Source organism: Anser anser (genome assembly GCF_964211835.1).
Source record: "Anser anser genome assembly, chromosome: 2".
Taxonomy (NCBI): domain Eukaryota; kingdom Metazoa; phylum Chordata; class Aves; order Anseriformes; family Anatidae; genus Anser; species Anser anser.
The window spans coordinates 27,598,531-27,612,962 of record NC_139721.1 but is presented as its reverse complement, the minus strand read 5'-3'; the positions used below and the strand labels follow the sequence as shown (position 1 = coordinate 27,612,962).

At 40.7% G+C, this 14,432-nt stretch overlaps 1 long non-coding RNA gene across 1 annotated transcript in view; it reads right to left on the bottom strand.

The window, feature by feature from the left end:
* LOC310895318 overlaps positions 1-14,432 on the bottom strand; it is a 66,274-nt gene that overhangs the window by 3,227 nt on the left and 48,615 nt on the right. The window contains exon 4 of the long non-coding RNA XR_014580611.1: positions 95-171. This is a non-coding gene — a long non-coding RNA (uncharacterized lncRNA). The remainder of the gene's footprint in view (positions 1-94; positions 172-14,432) is intronic.

Here is a 14,432-nt window from a genome sequence, read left to right as displayed (position 1 = left end):
GGAAAAACAGATAAAGTGCTCTTCAGGATTCTCATTGATACAGTTGCATTTGTCGGGTGTTGTGTGCATCTATGGATTTATATGCACTACTTACACTATTTGCTCTTGAGAGTGTTCCATTTCAGTCATTATGATAATCTGGGATCATGATAGTCGGGGATCACCAACAACCTGTTAAACACAAAACTTAGTTTTATTCATAGATATAATGTGATGGACTAAACTTTAAATATGACTTTATTTTCCTAAAAAAGGTATTTTGAAAAAATAGCTAGGGAACAGTCTGCTTTTATGTGTACTTTACAGGACACTGAGTAACAGGTACATTACAAGTTCAAGTTGCCTATTTATTAACAATAGCCCTTGTGATGTAAAAAAAATAATAAATCCTCACCTCATGATAATTTACACACTGAGAATACTTGTAAACTGTACAGTTTTATTTCAACACATAGTTACTACTTTTGGGAGATATGATTAAAAATAAGCAAGGTAATAACAGTAGGTTATAAGGAAATGTTCTAATATTGATACATTTTTTTAAAAGATATCTCACCTTTTCACAATTGTGTAAAATTAAATTAACAGCTTGGTGTTGCCTTATATTGCACACAATTACTAACTTGTCAAAAATAATCTGTATTTACCCTTCAGAGACTAATGACCCATTGTATTTTTGTATTGGCTTTGTGTGTAAAATGGTGGGACCTACATATGAAATCATTATTTCCTTTAAAATAATCTGAATGAGTAATTATTAAATATAAGGTAATCTGTTTTTCTCTAGTATAAAATAAAATAAAATAACCTTTTCATGCCACGGAAAACAAAAAATCAACAAAAAAAGCCAACACTCTTTTCTGCCTCTGTTCTCAGAAGAATAATCAGACCACTGCAATCACATACATGTAAGAAAAAATAATGCTTTTTACTTGTGCTATTGCACAATATTGAAAAGTACCTGCATAGCACCCAACTGCTGGTAATGGCCTCAGGCTCCTTACTAATAACTGGCCTTATTTTTATTGTTTTTTTTGGAAGCCCTGGATCAACATTGTTTTTCACTGTTTCCTTGTATAACCTTGGAAGAGAAAAATTAGGCTTTCACAAAACCTTTAATTAGTATGCTGCATTCTACAATGGCAGTTTAATTGTTTGAAAAGATATGCAGCATAATTTTGGATATTTTTTTCTTCCACTACTTTCCTGTTCATTTATTTCAAAGGTTATACTGTAGAGTTAATACCATTGGGTGTATGTTTATGCAACATTTAAAATTGCTCAATGGACACAGTGTACAACAGGCAAAGTTTTATGTAAGACTGATATTTCTGCACCTGCATAAAGGTTGGTGAGTTACATTCTGTGTTGGTGGAATATTTGCTGAGGGAAATGTGATAGTTTTTGGTCAATGAGGATCTCTGCTGCTCCCTATGGAACCAACGCCAATCTAGGAACAGCAAGAGCTGGAGCCCCATCTCAGAGATAAGTGTGAAATTTTGTGGGCTAGTACACCTACATAAAACCCAATGTGAGTTTTAGTCTTTGAAGCTGAAGTGATCTATGTTACAAAGAAAACAAAGCAGTGTTCCTTAACAGTGTAAGTCCTGAATAGTTATCCCCTGAAACCAATGGGTACTATAATGGTTCTATTGCACAGAAATACAGAGCTTTCTTTTCTATTGCCATGACAGATGCCGGCATTATTAAGCAGTATAATGATATTGACTGCATAATGTTGTAACATTGTGAGATTCTATTGCTCCCTAGCTGTGCAGGTACTCTGTATAACAATATGAAATGCAGAGATGGAGTGAAAACAAACAAACTTTTTTTCTGCGCTAAATTTCAGGCTATTTGAATTCTATCTTCAAAAGAGGTACTTAAATTAAGACATTATTGTGCACATTTCCACAAAGAAAGGCTTTCCTTTCTGAGATTCTCAGGAGCTCTTTGGGAAAACAAATTCTCACAGAATCACAGAATCACAGAATGGCCGAAGTCAGAATGGACCTCTGAAGATCAATACCACTGCTGAGAAGAATCACCTAGAGCACATTGCGCAGGATGGCATCCAGGCAGGTTTTGAATATCTCCCAAGAAGACTCCACAACCTCTCTGGGCAACCTGTTCCAGTACTCTGTCACCCTCACAGTAAAGAAGTGCCCTCGCATATTCAGCTGGAGTGCTCTTTCATATTCAGCCAGATATTCTGGTTAAATATAGCTGATTTATCCAATGACAAATAGGTGAGTTTTACTTGTAACTGAAAATTATGTACCTGTCCTGCAATGCCTGGAAAAATAAGAAACTTTCCTAAGATTCTTCATCTTTGCTAAGATTCCTGGATAAGCTGGATAAGCGCAGGAAATCCCCCAGGTCCCTTAGAATTTTGAGGAGCAGACAGATAGGAGATAATGTGTTTTTGAAGGAAATATTTAGCAATTGCCTTTAGTAGACTATGGTTAACTTTCTCTGTGCAAAATGTTAGAATTTGACCTGTTTTTATACATGGAATTGAGCATGCATGTAATACCTGAAAATGTATTCTAAAATTCCATTTAATGTAGAATTGTATTCAATGTAATCGACAATTGTACAAATGGCTGTTATTTTATATAAGAAAGAGGAAATCGGCACTGTGCTCTTCTAAGGTTTGGTTCAGTTTCTAGGCATTAGCAGGTGTCCAGAGTTTTCACTTGTTTAGGTAGAGATGAAGTTACATATACTACATAATTTCCGTAAATTTCTGTTTTCATCATAGCACTTGTTACACTTGTCAGGCTCCTCCCAAGAGTTTTTCAATGACTTTGGTTGATGTTTTCCTGTAATTTCCCTGTTCTATCAATATCAGAGATATGGGATCTAATCCTCTCATGATTTATGCCTATTTTATATACTTCTAATTCCATAAAACCATTAAAAATGTTAGTACTCTGAGTCATCAGGGGTTTGTTATGCTTTAAACAAAGGAAATGACTATGGAAATTACTGGAGAAAAAAAAAAAAGTGTCTTTTCACCAGCATCCTTCTAGTTACTTATTTTGAAGGTGGACTCAAATATAAGTAATGAATTAATGGCAGTTTTATAATTCCCTTTTCTTTGATATAAGGATACTTTCTTTTTCTTAAAGAATTCTTTTGCTCTGCTGCTTTTATTTCCCTTTACAGAGTATGCCATTTAACATATTTCCTGTGTCGGCAATATATTTTGATATTTTCTAGTTGAAAATGTTCATTTTTTTATTTTTTATTTTTATGGGTAAAAGGAATAATCCAATAGAGAAAAATATTAACAGACATAATGAAAATAAAGAGGAGTTTTTTTCTTTAATACAAAATGAACTATGCAACTCTGTAGAATAAAGTGTTCAAATTGGCCAGACCCTGGTTTGTGAGATTAAAATGTTTATAGTAAATAGTATGACAGAAATATTCTGTTAATCTTGACTGTTCTCATGAGAGAGGAAACATGTTTTTCACCCAAATTCATTATAAATCCTTTGCCTTCCAACCGTGACTTAAGGGTTCATCATTCCATATGCACGAAAACTTATTTGGAATAAGGTGGGCTGGAAATTTAAACTGGCTTAACTCCTCTTGATTAAATCCATCTGCCAATTCTCTGATTCCAGAAAATGTCTTTTTCCAATTATATCTCTTATTCCAGAAACCAAGAATTTTACACATGGAGTTAATCAGGAAAAGCAGCTTAAATATGGCTGTTCCAGAGTAAATTATCACATAGAGAGGCCTTAACATGCCACTTGAAGATAATAGGATTGAACAGGTGGTAATGGATTCACATTTATTAAACATTAAAATCCCGCTCATTCCCTCCAAGATGCATGGCTCAGTAGGTTTAGCTAGGGATCAAAACACTAACCCCTATTTTAACCACTGAAGTTGTAAGGTTTTGCTCTGTGTATGCAGTTAGAACAGATTTGCCCTTTTTATGTAAGGACTTCTTTGGGCACTTAGGAATGAACCTGTTGCCCTGGGGATACTTATTCCACATGCCTCCTGATCTGTGGTAACTGTATTTGCCCATACTGCAGTCATGGGAAAATGGAAAGTGACTCAAACTAAATCATCCTCCAGTGATAACTGGGGTTCTAACTTATCACATCTGTAGTGATCTTTTTAGACCCATGGCCAGCAACTGCACTGCAGATCCAATAGTATTTCATAACTTAGCCATATATTTAAGCCCCTGATATAGAAAAAAACTTTAACTCATCTGATTTGGTTTCCTAGGTAAGGTTTTGGATTTCATTTTCATTTTCCATGTCGCCCACTGTGTTCAGCCTTTAATGTCATTGATCCAAGAAAAAAGCTATACTCAGCTAAAGTGTTTAAAAGATCAGTGATCCAAATCTCTACATTCTCTCCCCATTTTATTTGAGATAATTTATAATGATTCCTGAAATGGGCAGAGTGATTTATGAAACAAAACTACATTTTTAGTTGGCACAAGTTTCCAAACCCTGAAGTCTTGCAGTTTGAACAGAAGTGAAAATTTGAGATCAAGTGCATAGGCATCACAAATTCTCCTGTGATGGAAATGATATTTTCATTCTACTCTGTATGCTAGAGTTGTAATCAATTCCTACGTAATCAAAAACAAACTAGAAATAAAACATTGTGAATAAAAGTCAGAAACTGCCACAAAACTCTCTACAGCTTTAGGAAAAATAAAACAGCAAAAATCCATGGATAATCTACAGCTTGTTCAAATGTATTTCTATTTCCTATTAATTTACGTATAGAAGCTTATCATGGTTATGGTGTCTTTTTGATACTATTCTTGCTTGAGGCCTTCTTGGCAATTAACTAATGATCAATCTGATTTATTCTATGAACATCACAAAGGATGTCATCTAAAGTCTTTTTAGCAGTGCCTGGAAATACAGACTTTTATTCCTTTATGGATTTTTTTTTTTTTTTTTTTTTTACTTAGTAATGCTCATTATGCTGTATAGCAAAGTCACAGAATTAGTATATGGCAGCTTGTCTACACAGAAAAGAATAAGCATCAGGTCTAAAGGGGAGAAGGTTTTAGTTTCACTAAGAGAAAATGGGTGATTTAATACTGACCTTTTCCACAGGGAGGTCCTACCAATGTTGAGGTTAATTTATATGGTCTATTTATATATTTATAAATTTGGATTTCAAGAAGAAAGGCATGGACACTCAAGGTTAATTAACTGTTGTTCAAAGCATAGGTATAGTAGAAAATGTGATAGCGGTAAAGGTAATAACAATCTTATGTCCGTGCTGATGTTAATGGTAGCATCAGAAAGATCTTAGCAATCTTATGTCCCTGCTGGTCATGGGAACTCTGCCTGTTTTAATATTTCTCACGGCACAGAGAAAGCAGTCTAGGAGGTTTCTGGAGAGCGTGGGAGATAGCTTCCTGACGCAGCTGGTCAGTGAACCTACCAGGGGTGGTGCCCCGCTAGACCTTCTCTTCACAAACAGAGAAGGACTGGTGGGAGATGTGGTGGTCGGAAGCTGTCTGGGGCAGAGTGACCACGAAATGGTAGAGTTCTCTATTCTTGGCGAGGCCAGGAAGGGGACCAGTAAAACTGCTGTCTTGGACTTCCGGAGGGCTGACTTTGAGCTGCTCAGGACGCTGGTTGGCCGAGTCCCTTGGGAGGCGGTTCTGAAGGGCAGAGGAGTCCAGGAAGGCTGGGCGCTCCTCAAGAAGGAAATCGTGATGGCACAGGAGCGGTCCGTCCCCACGTGCCCAAAGATGAGCCGGCGTGGAAGAAGACCGGCCTGGCTCAACAGAGAGTTGCGGCTGGAGCTTAGCAGAAAAAAGAGGGTTTATAATCTTTGGAAAAAAGGGCGGGCCACTGAGGAGGACTACAAGGATGTAGCGAGGCTGTGCAGGGAGAAAATTAGAAAGGCCAAAGCTCATCTGGAGCTCAATCTGGCTACTGCCGTTAAAGACAACAAAAAATCCTTTTACAAATACATCAACGCGAAACGGAGGACTAGGGAGAATCTCCATCCTTTACTGGATGCGAGGGGAAACCTAGTTACTAAGGATGAGGAAAAGGCTGAGGTGCTTAATGCCGCCTTTGCCTCAGTCTTTAGCGGCAATACCGGTTGTTCTCCGGACACCCAGTGCCCTGAGCTGGTGGAAGGGGATGGGGAGCAGGATGTGGCCTTCGCTATCCTTGAGGAAATGGTTGGCGACCTACTACGGAGCTTGGATGTGCGCAAGTCGATGGGGCCGGACGGGATCCACCCAAGGGTACTGAGAGAACTGGCGGAGGAGCTGGCCGAGCCGCTTTCCATCATTTATCGGCAGTCCTGGCTATCGGGGGAGGTCCCGGTTGACTGGCGGCTAGCCAATGTGACGCCCATCTATAAGAAGGGCCGCAGGGCAGACCCGGGGAACTATAGGCCTGTCAGTTTGACCTCAGTGCCGGGGAAGCTCATGGAGCAGATTATCTTGAGGGTCATCACGCGGCACTTGCAGGGCAAGCAGGCGATCAGGCCCAGTCAGCATGGGTTTATGAAAGGCAGGTCCTGCTTGACGAACCTGATCTCCTTCTATGACCAAGTGACGCGCTTGGTGGATGAGGGAAAGGCTGTGGACGTGGTCTACCTTGACCTCAGTAAGGCTTTTGACACCGTTCCCCACAACATTCTCCTCAAGAAACTGGCTGCTCGGGGCTTGGACTGGCGTACGCTTCGCTGGGTTAGAAACTGGCTGGATGGCCGGGCCCAGAGAGTTGTGGTGAATGGAGTCAAATCTGGTTGGAGGCCGGTCACTAGTGGAGTCCCCCAGGGCTCGGTACTGGGGCCGGTCCTCTTTAATATCTTTATTGATGATCTGGATGAGGGCGTCCAGTGCACCCTCAGTAAGTTTGCAGATGACACCAAGCTAAGTGCGTGTGTCGATCTGCTCGAGGGCAGGAAGGCTCTGCAGGAGGATCTGGATAGGCTGGAGCGATGGGCTGAGGTCAACTGCATGAAGTTCAACAAGGCCAAGTGCCGGGTCCTGCACCTGGGCTGCAACAACCCCAAGCAGAGCTACAGGCTGGGAGATGAGTGGCTGGAAAGCTGCCTGGCCGAGAAGGACCTGGGAGTATTGGTGGATAGTCGGCTGAATATGAGCCAGCAGTGTGCTCAGGTGGCCAAGAAGGCCAACGGCATCCTGGCCTGTATAAGAAGCAGTGTGGCCAGCAGGTCGAGGGAAGTGATTGTGCCCCTGTACTCGGCTCTGGTGAGGCCGCACCTCGAGTACTGTGTTCAGTTTTGGGCCCCTCGCTACAGGAAGGACATGGACGTGCTCGAGCGAGTCCAGAGAAGGGCGACCAAGCTTGTGAGGGGTCTGGAGAACAAGTCTTACGAGGAGCGGCTGAGGGAGCTGGGCTTGTTCAGCCTGGAGAAGAGGAGGCTCAGGGGCGACCTCATCGCTCTCTACAGTTACCTGAAAGGAGGCTGTAGAGAGGTGGGGGTTGGTCTATTCTCCCACGTGCCTAGTGACAGGACGAGGGGGAATGGGCTAAAGTTGCGACAGGGGAGTTTTAGGTTGGATGTTAGGAAGTACTTCTTTACCGAAAGGGTTATTAAGCATTGGAACGGGCTGCCCAGGGAGGTGGTGGAGTCACCATCCCTGGAGGTCTTTAAAAGACGTTTAGATGTAGAGCTTAAGGATATGGTTTAGTGGAGTACTTAGTGTTAGGTCAGAGGTTGGACTCGATGATCTTGAGGTCTCTTCCAACCTAGAGAAATCTGTGAATCTGTGAATCTGTGAATATCACACAAGCCCCTTCATGTTGATCATGGCACACTGTGCAAATCCCATCTGTCATGAGGCATTGTGGTCCTTACAGATTTATCGGGTTTCCGTAGAGGTAAACAAATCCATTCATCATTTATGCTGTTAGGTAAGGGACTGTTACATGCAGATAAACTGTGTAATCTCAGGATAAGACAAGGTAGACAGTGTCATCCACATGTACTGGCTGAGAACCATGAAAAGGCTTTTTTGGTGCAGGTAATGACTTAAGTTCATCCAGTGGTCAGCAAGGTTCACTGAGAGTGGTACGCTTGTATAAATGTGCATAGGAATCACAGGATCACACAGAATCACAAAATAACTGAGGTTGGAAGGGACTCTGGATATCATCTAGTTCAACCCCCTGCCAGCAGGATCACTTAGAGCACATTGCGGAGGACGGCATCCAGGCGGGTTTTGAATATCTCCAGAGAAGGAGGCTCCACAACCTCTCTGGGCAGCCTGTTCCAGCACTCTCTCACCCGAACCATAAAGAAGCATTTTCTCACATTCAGCTGGAACTTTCTGTGTTCCAGTTTGTGCCCGTTGCCTCTCATCCTGTTGCTGGGATCAACTGAAAAGAGACCGGCTCCATTCTCTCGACACCCTTCCTTCAGATATTTATATACTTTGATAAGATGCCTTCTTAGTCTTTTCTCCAAGCTAAACAGGCCCAGCTCTCAGCCTCTCTTTGTATTACAGATGCTCCAGTCCCTTAGTCATCTTCATAGCCCTCTGCTAGACTCACTCCAGTAGTTTCATGTCCCTCTTGTACTGGGGAGCCCAGAACTGGACATAATACTCCAAGTGTGGCCTCACCAGGGCTGAGTAGAGGGGGAGGATCACCTCCCTCGACCTGCTGGCAACACTCTTTTGAATGCACCCCAGGATAGCGTTGGCTGTCTTGGCCACAAGGGCACAGAGCTGGCTCATGGTTAACTTGTTTTCCACCAGGACTCTCAGGTCCTTCTCTGCAGAGCTGCTTTTCAGTAGGTCAGCCCTCAGCCTGCACTGGTGCATGGGGTTATTCATCCCTATGCGAAAGACCCTGCACTTGCCTTTGTTGAACTTCATGAGGTTCCTCTCAACCCAACTCTCCAGCCTATCGAGATCTCTCTGAATGGCAGCACAGCCCTCTGGGGTGTCAGCCACTCCTCCAAGCTTTGTGTCATCAGCAAACTTGCTAAGGGTGCACTCTATTTCATCATACAGGTCACTGACGAAGAAGTGAAACAAGACTGAACTTACCCCTGGGGAACACTGCTAGCTAAAAGCCTCCAATAGACTCTGTGTCACTGAGTACAACCCCCTGAGCTCTATCATCCAGCCAATTCTCAATCCACCACACTGTCCACTCATCTATCCCACACCTCCTGAACTTGCCTGTGAGGATGTTATGGGAGACAGTGTCAAAAGCCTGGCTGAAGTCGAGGTAGACAACACCCATTGCTCTCCCCTCATCTACCCAGCCAGTTGCCCCATCATAGAAGGCTATCAAATTTTGTTAAGCATGATTTCCCCTTGGTGAATCCACGCTGACTACTCCTGAGCAGCTTATCCTCCACATGCATGGAGATGACCTCCAGGATGAGGTGTTCCATCACCTTTCCAGGAATGAAGGTGAGGCTGACTGTCTTGTAGGTTCCTGGGTCCTTCTTCTTTCTCTTTTTGAGTACTGGAGTGACATTGGCTTTCTTCCAGTCCTCAGACACCTCTCCTGTTCTCTATGACCTTTCAAAGATGATGGTGAGTGGCCTAGCAATAATATCTACCAGCTCCCTCAGCCCTCATGGGTGCAGCCCATCAGGACCCATGGATTTGTGGGTGTCAGGTTTGTCTAAATGAGCTCTAACATGATCCTCCTTGACCAAGGGAAATTCCTTTCTCCAGACTTTCCCTCTTGTCTCAAGGGTCTGAGATTCCTGAGGGCTGGTCTCAGCAGTGCAGACTGAAGCAAAGGTGGCATTCAGTAAATCTGCCCTCTCTGTATTCTTCAGCACCAGGTCACCCACCCCATTCAGCAGCGGGCCCTCATTTTCCTAGAAAAATCTCGTATCTGAGCACCTGGCAGGCAGTAAACCTTTCTAGATGAGAGGTCAGGTCAGCAAATAGGTGCCTCCATACCCTGCAGCAGGGAGTCATTCACAAAATCACCTGCAGATTCTTCTGGGTGTTCCTGTTAGGCACAGGGTCTCTCAGCCCAGTTGCCTCCCTTGAAGCCTTGCCCAGCTCCTCCTCCACCTGGAGGGCACTGAAACTGTTCCTCAATAGCAAGGCTTCAGGAGGAGTAAGAGACTTTCTCCTCCTATGAGAAGTGACCAACTTCCTGCCCTCTTTTGTAGTGTTATGACATACTGCGTCATGTCACACAGAACCCTCTGACAACTCCACTGCTGTCTGGCTTTGGGACTCCTGGAGCTGTATGGTCTCCATGGACAGCCTGTCTGGCTCTTGCTCATCTTCTCAGATGCTTCACAACCTGCTGACTTCCTCTTGTAACTCCCTCACCTGATGACAAAGCTCATGGACAACAGCAGACCTTCTGCAGGAGAGCTGGCTGTCAGTACAGGTCTCCCAGAGAGGACCCACACACTCCCTGCAGCCTGAGACCTGAAGAGATGTATCTGCTGTCAGAGGGTCTCTCTGGGTTGAGACCTCCAATGTAGCTGATGCAGTGACTCCAGCAGCTGCTGGAGAATATGGTCTGCATTGTGTCATGACCACATCTGAGGAAGCGTACGCTACTAGGATTGGAAACAAAGGTGCCCTCTTGGGCCCTGCCATGCAAACTGCTGCATTTATTTACTGCATCTGTTTGCTGTGCTCAGTGAACTAGTGAGACTGTCATGGTATGGGTAATATAGTGGTTATTCATGCTAACATACATGCCTCTATTATCAAGGCCTGTGGTTGTACTCAGCCCAGATTCTGTTTGAAATCATTGTATCTTCCTTAAAACGTCTTCCACAGTATCCTATACCCACCAGCCCAGCAAAGCACTTTTTTTCAAAGATACAATTTCCTTATGAGGTTATCTTTCCTTCTTTCCTGCATTCATGCACCTTATAACCTAAAATCATGGCATATACTTTAGCTGATAGAGTCTGTGGCAGGGTGCAGCTGAGTGTGCTTGTGTTAGTGCATTGAAAAGTGCAGCTAGACCTTCCTGGTGATCCAGAAAACATTTTTCTTTGCTCTTTTCTTTCCTCAGGCACTAAGGATAATTAGAATAATAGACCAACTGAGGGGATGCTGCAATACATGAGATAACACAGGGGACAACTATTAAGAGTAGACATGCACAACTATAATAGTATAAAGAAAACAGCTATATATTTCAGGAATTCTCCGAGTCTGAGTCTGGTAAACTAAATTTATGAAAAATAAAAATAAAAATAGAGTAATCCTAGATAAGTATCAGATGTAATGGGAATTTTCTAGTTCCACCAAATATGCTAGAAAATATCAAAGAGATACACATTCAGTCTTTAGGTGTTCTAGGTAGGAAATAGGGCTGAGCCTTCTCAACACAAATTAAAGCAATTTAAAGTTTGATAATCCAGTGTTTGAATAAAGGTTTCTGGAAGTAGGAATTATTCTTTAAAAGTAGACATAGCTATTCAAGGTCAATTTTGAATACACACATTATTTCAAAGAAATGATTAAAGCACAATGAAAGAAACTACTGAAAAACTGAAATATTTGTTCTAGTTACCTGCTTATTAAAACTAAACTTCATTTTCTTCTGTAAGAATGAAAAATGCATTCTGTATGAATATATAGCACACAGAAAATACTCCTAGGTATATTTTCACCTAGGAATGAAAATAGTGTAAGTAGTATAAATATAGGTACTCTTTTTCTTTGAGTGATGACATGCTTCTTAAACAATGGAGTTGCATATTAAGGTACAGTAATAAGAATAGTTAAAATACTAAACTAGATTCAGAAAGCTTATTTTGTAAGATTCTGATAAGCACATGTGTTGTGCTGAAGCTTTTCATCTCCCACTGGTCATACTCATGGCTATTCAGGATACTTCATGAATGGAAATGACTTTTTTCTTCTTGCTAACATAAACTATTACCTGTGTCACCTTTAAAGCTGAGACACTAAAAAGAGTTCTTGTCTTGATAACTGCATGAATTTCTCTTTTGAACCCTTTATATGTCTAAGATGATATTGCAAAATCCATGTTCTCTTCCTAAAAATGATAAAAAAATAGAAAAAGTCCAGACTCTAGACAGCTAATAACAGCATATATGTTATTATAGTTGATTGAATGTAGCCAACAGTGAGAAATAAAACAAAGGCTTCTCCTACTGAAATCATTGGAAATGGGATTAGGCTCAGTCATACTGAAATATTCTCTATATTGACAATGCTTCCTTTGAGTACTGCACATTTTACATTGATATCAGACATGCTATTGCAATTGAGGTAAATAAAATCGTTGAAAGGGATCTTGTACAAGTACAGATAAAAGCAATTTAATGCTTTGCAGAAGATTAAAAATGCAACAGGGAAGATCAATAACAGGAATTAGCTGCAATAGACTGTGACTGATAGATGCTTACCAAGAGTTAATAGGAAGTGTCCTAAAAGCATTTAGAGACAAGGTTATCAGTATGCCCACTAAAGATATTTGATAATCTGTAACTTTATGTAAAAACTCTATTATTTTTCTTATTTCATTTTCTTTTTTCATATGTTGCATATGTTCTCAACATTGTATATGTTGCTCTATGTTTTCACATGTTGTCCACTTACTGGTCTTGAAACATAAGAAACAATGCAAAGATGAGTGCTGAGTTAAACATTGAGAAAAAAGTACTGTTGTGTAACTTCCATGCATTTCAAATTTCTTTTTTTTTTTTTTTTGTAATTTATTTTAAAGCTTTGTGCAATATATTGTAATACATGACATCTATTAAGTAAAAATCCAATAGAATGGCATTGGGAATGGTTGTACTCAGAGAATCTTTTCCATATTTGCAACGTATGAGAACAGAATTTCAAGTTATCTTGGATAACAAATTGGAATGTCTGCCACAAAGGACAAAAGGCTTTCCTCTTCTACACACTGAAATATTCATATTGCTTAAAAGAGCTGGAATTATAAATAGAAACGGAATTGAATGGAAAAAGCAATAATCAGTTCAAAAATTAATTGTAGTCTTCACAATAGACATGATTTCAAATAGGTATTACACAACTATTATTGACAGTGGTATGTACATTGGTCAAAGCTTAGTATACAATGGATGCAAAGTTTCCAAAAGGGGGGGAAATTCAGAAGTAAAAGTCACAGCCACCCTGTGCTTATGCGTGCCTACAAGGCTGATGAAGTCCTGGGCCTTCTGAACCCATTGTGAGTTCTGTCATTGATTTCAGAACACAACACTTCACCTTGTGACTTTATATGAAGATAACTGGTTTGTCAGTGAATATAAAACAAAGTCAATTGTTTGACTGTATCTCATTTTTTCTAACACTGAGATAAGAACTAAATCTAAAGATGTATTTTCTTCTTTTGCATGTTTTCTGCTGCACGTACATGCAGACACTAATCTCAGAAAGTGTTTCATCTGCAAAGAGACCCTTTCATTTCAGTTCTGTTACTTCCAACAGCTCTCTTATGCTACACCTTGTGGATCTTTGGGTGTGACACTGCTGACAAAGGCAAGCAACTTTCTTTCCCAATAATATGAGTTCCCTTCATAGCTTTTCAGGGCTGCAGTGCAACCAGTTTTGAAATGGTAGAGTGGCTGTTTGTAACAGAAGATGATGTCCTTTCAGTGGATATTTGTAAAAGAAAAAGCTTTCTAAGAAGAAATTCACTGGAGGAAAAAGATTTTTTTGTTATTATTATTATTATTTTTTTGCCAGTTGCTTTTTTAAAGGTGTTTAGAAATAGCCAGAGTTTGTGTTATTTTAATAAGCCCCTCACAATACATTAGTGAACAAGAGGGGCCTAAGAGTGCAGGATGAGTTCCTTTTGATCATGGTATTTATCAGTGCAAGTCCATTTTGCACATGCAGTGTGCAGAATACGGACAGGAAATATGAATGAATAATATTCTGAAAAGCAGTATGACAGCTACCAAGTAAGACTGTAGGATATAAGTACAAAGGAACTGCAGAAAATGTAAAAACAAGCATGTAAGACCATACTTTCAAAAGCTTGGAGTAGCAGTATTTGTGTCTTTGAAACCAAAGGGCTTTTTCACATGCAGAAACAGATTTTTGAGAACTATTCAAAACAATATGGAAGATTATTAAACTGTGATGTATTTTATATTTTTTTTCCTTTGCTTGTCAGTGATAAATTGCTCCATTATTGCCACTACTTTTTCTTTTCTTCCATATAAGGTACTGCAATATGTGGTGTTTGTTGCAAATATTTTCTGTTGTTGCTATCTTATTCCCCTCTGTAAGTAAGTTGATTATATCCCAAGACCTGTAAACTACTAATGCCACATTTTTTGGACTGAGATAATTCCTGCCATAATTTTCAGGTTAAATAAAAGCAGCTGGCATCACCTTAATAGAATAATCTTTAGTTTTCAAGTTTCATTCTTCCTTTTTCCTGGTTATGATATTTCAGTGGCTTACTTTTCTTGATTATCTGAAT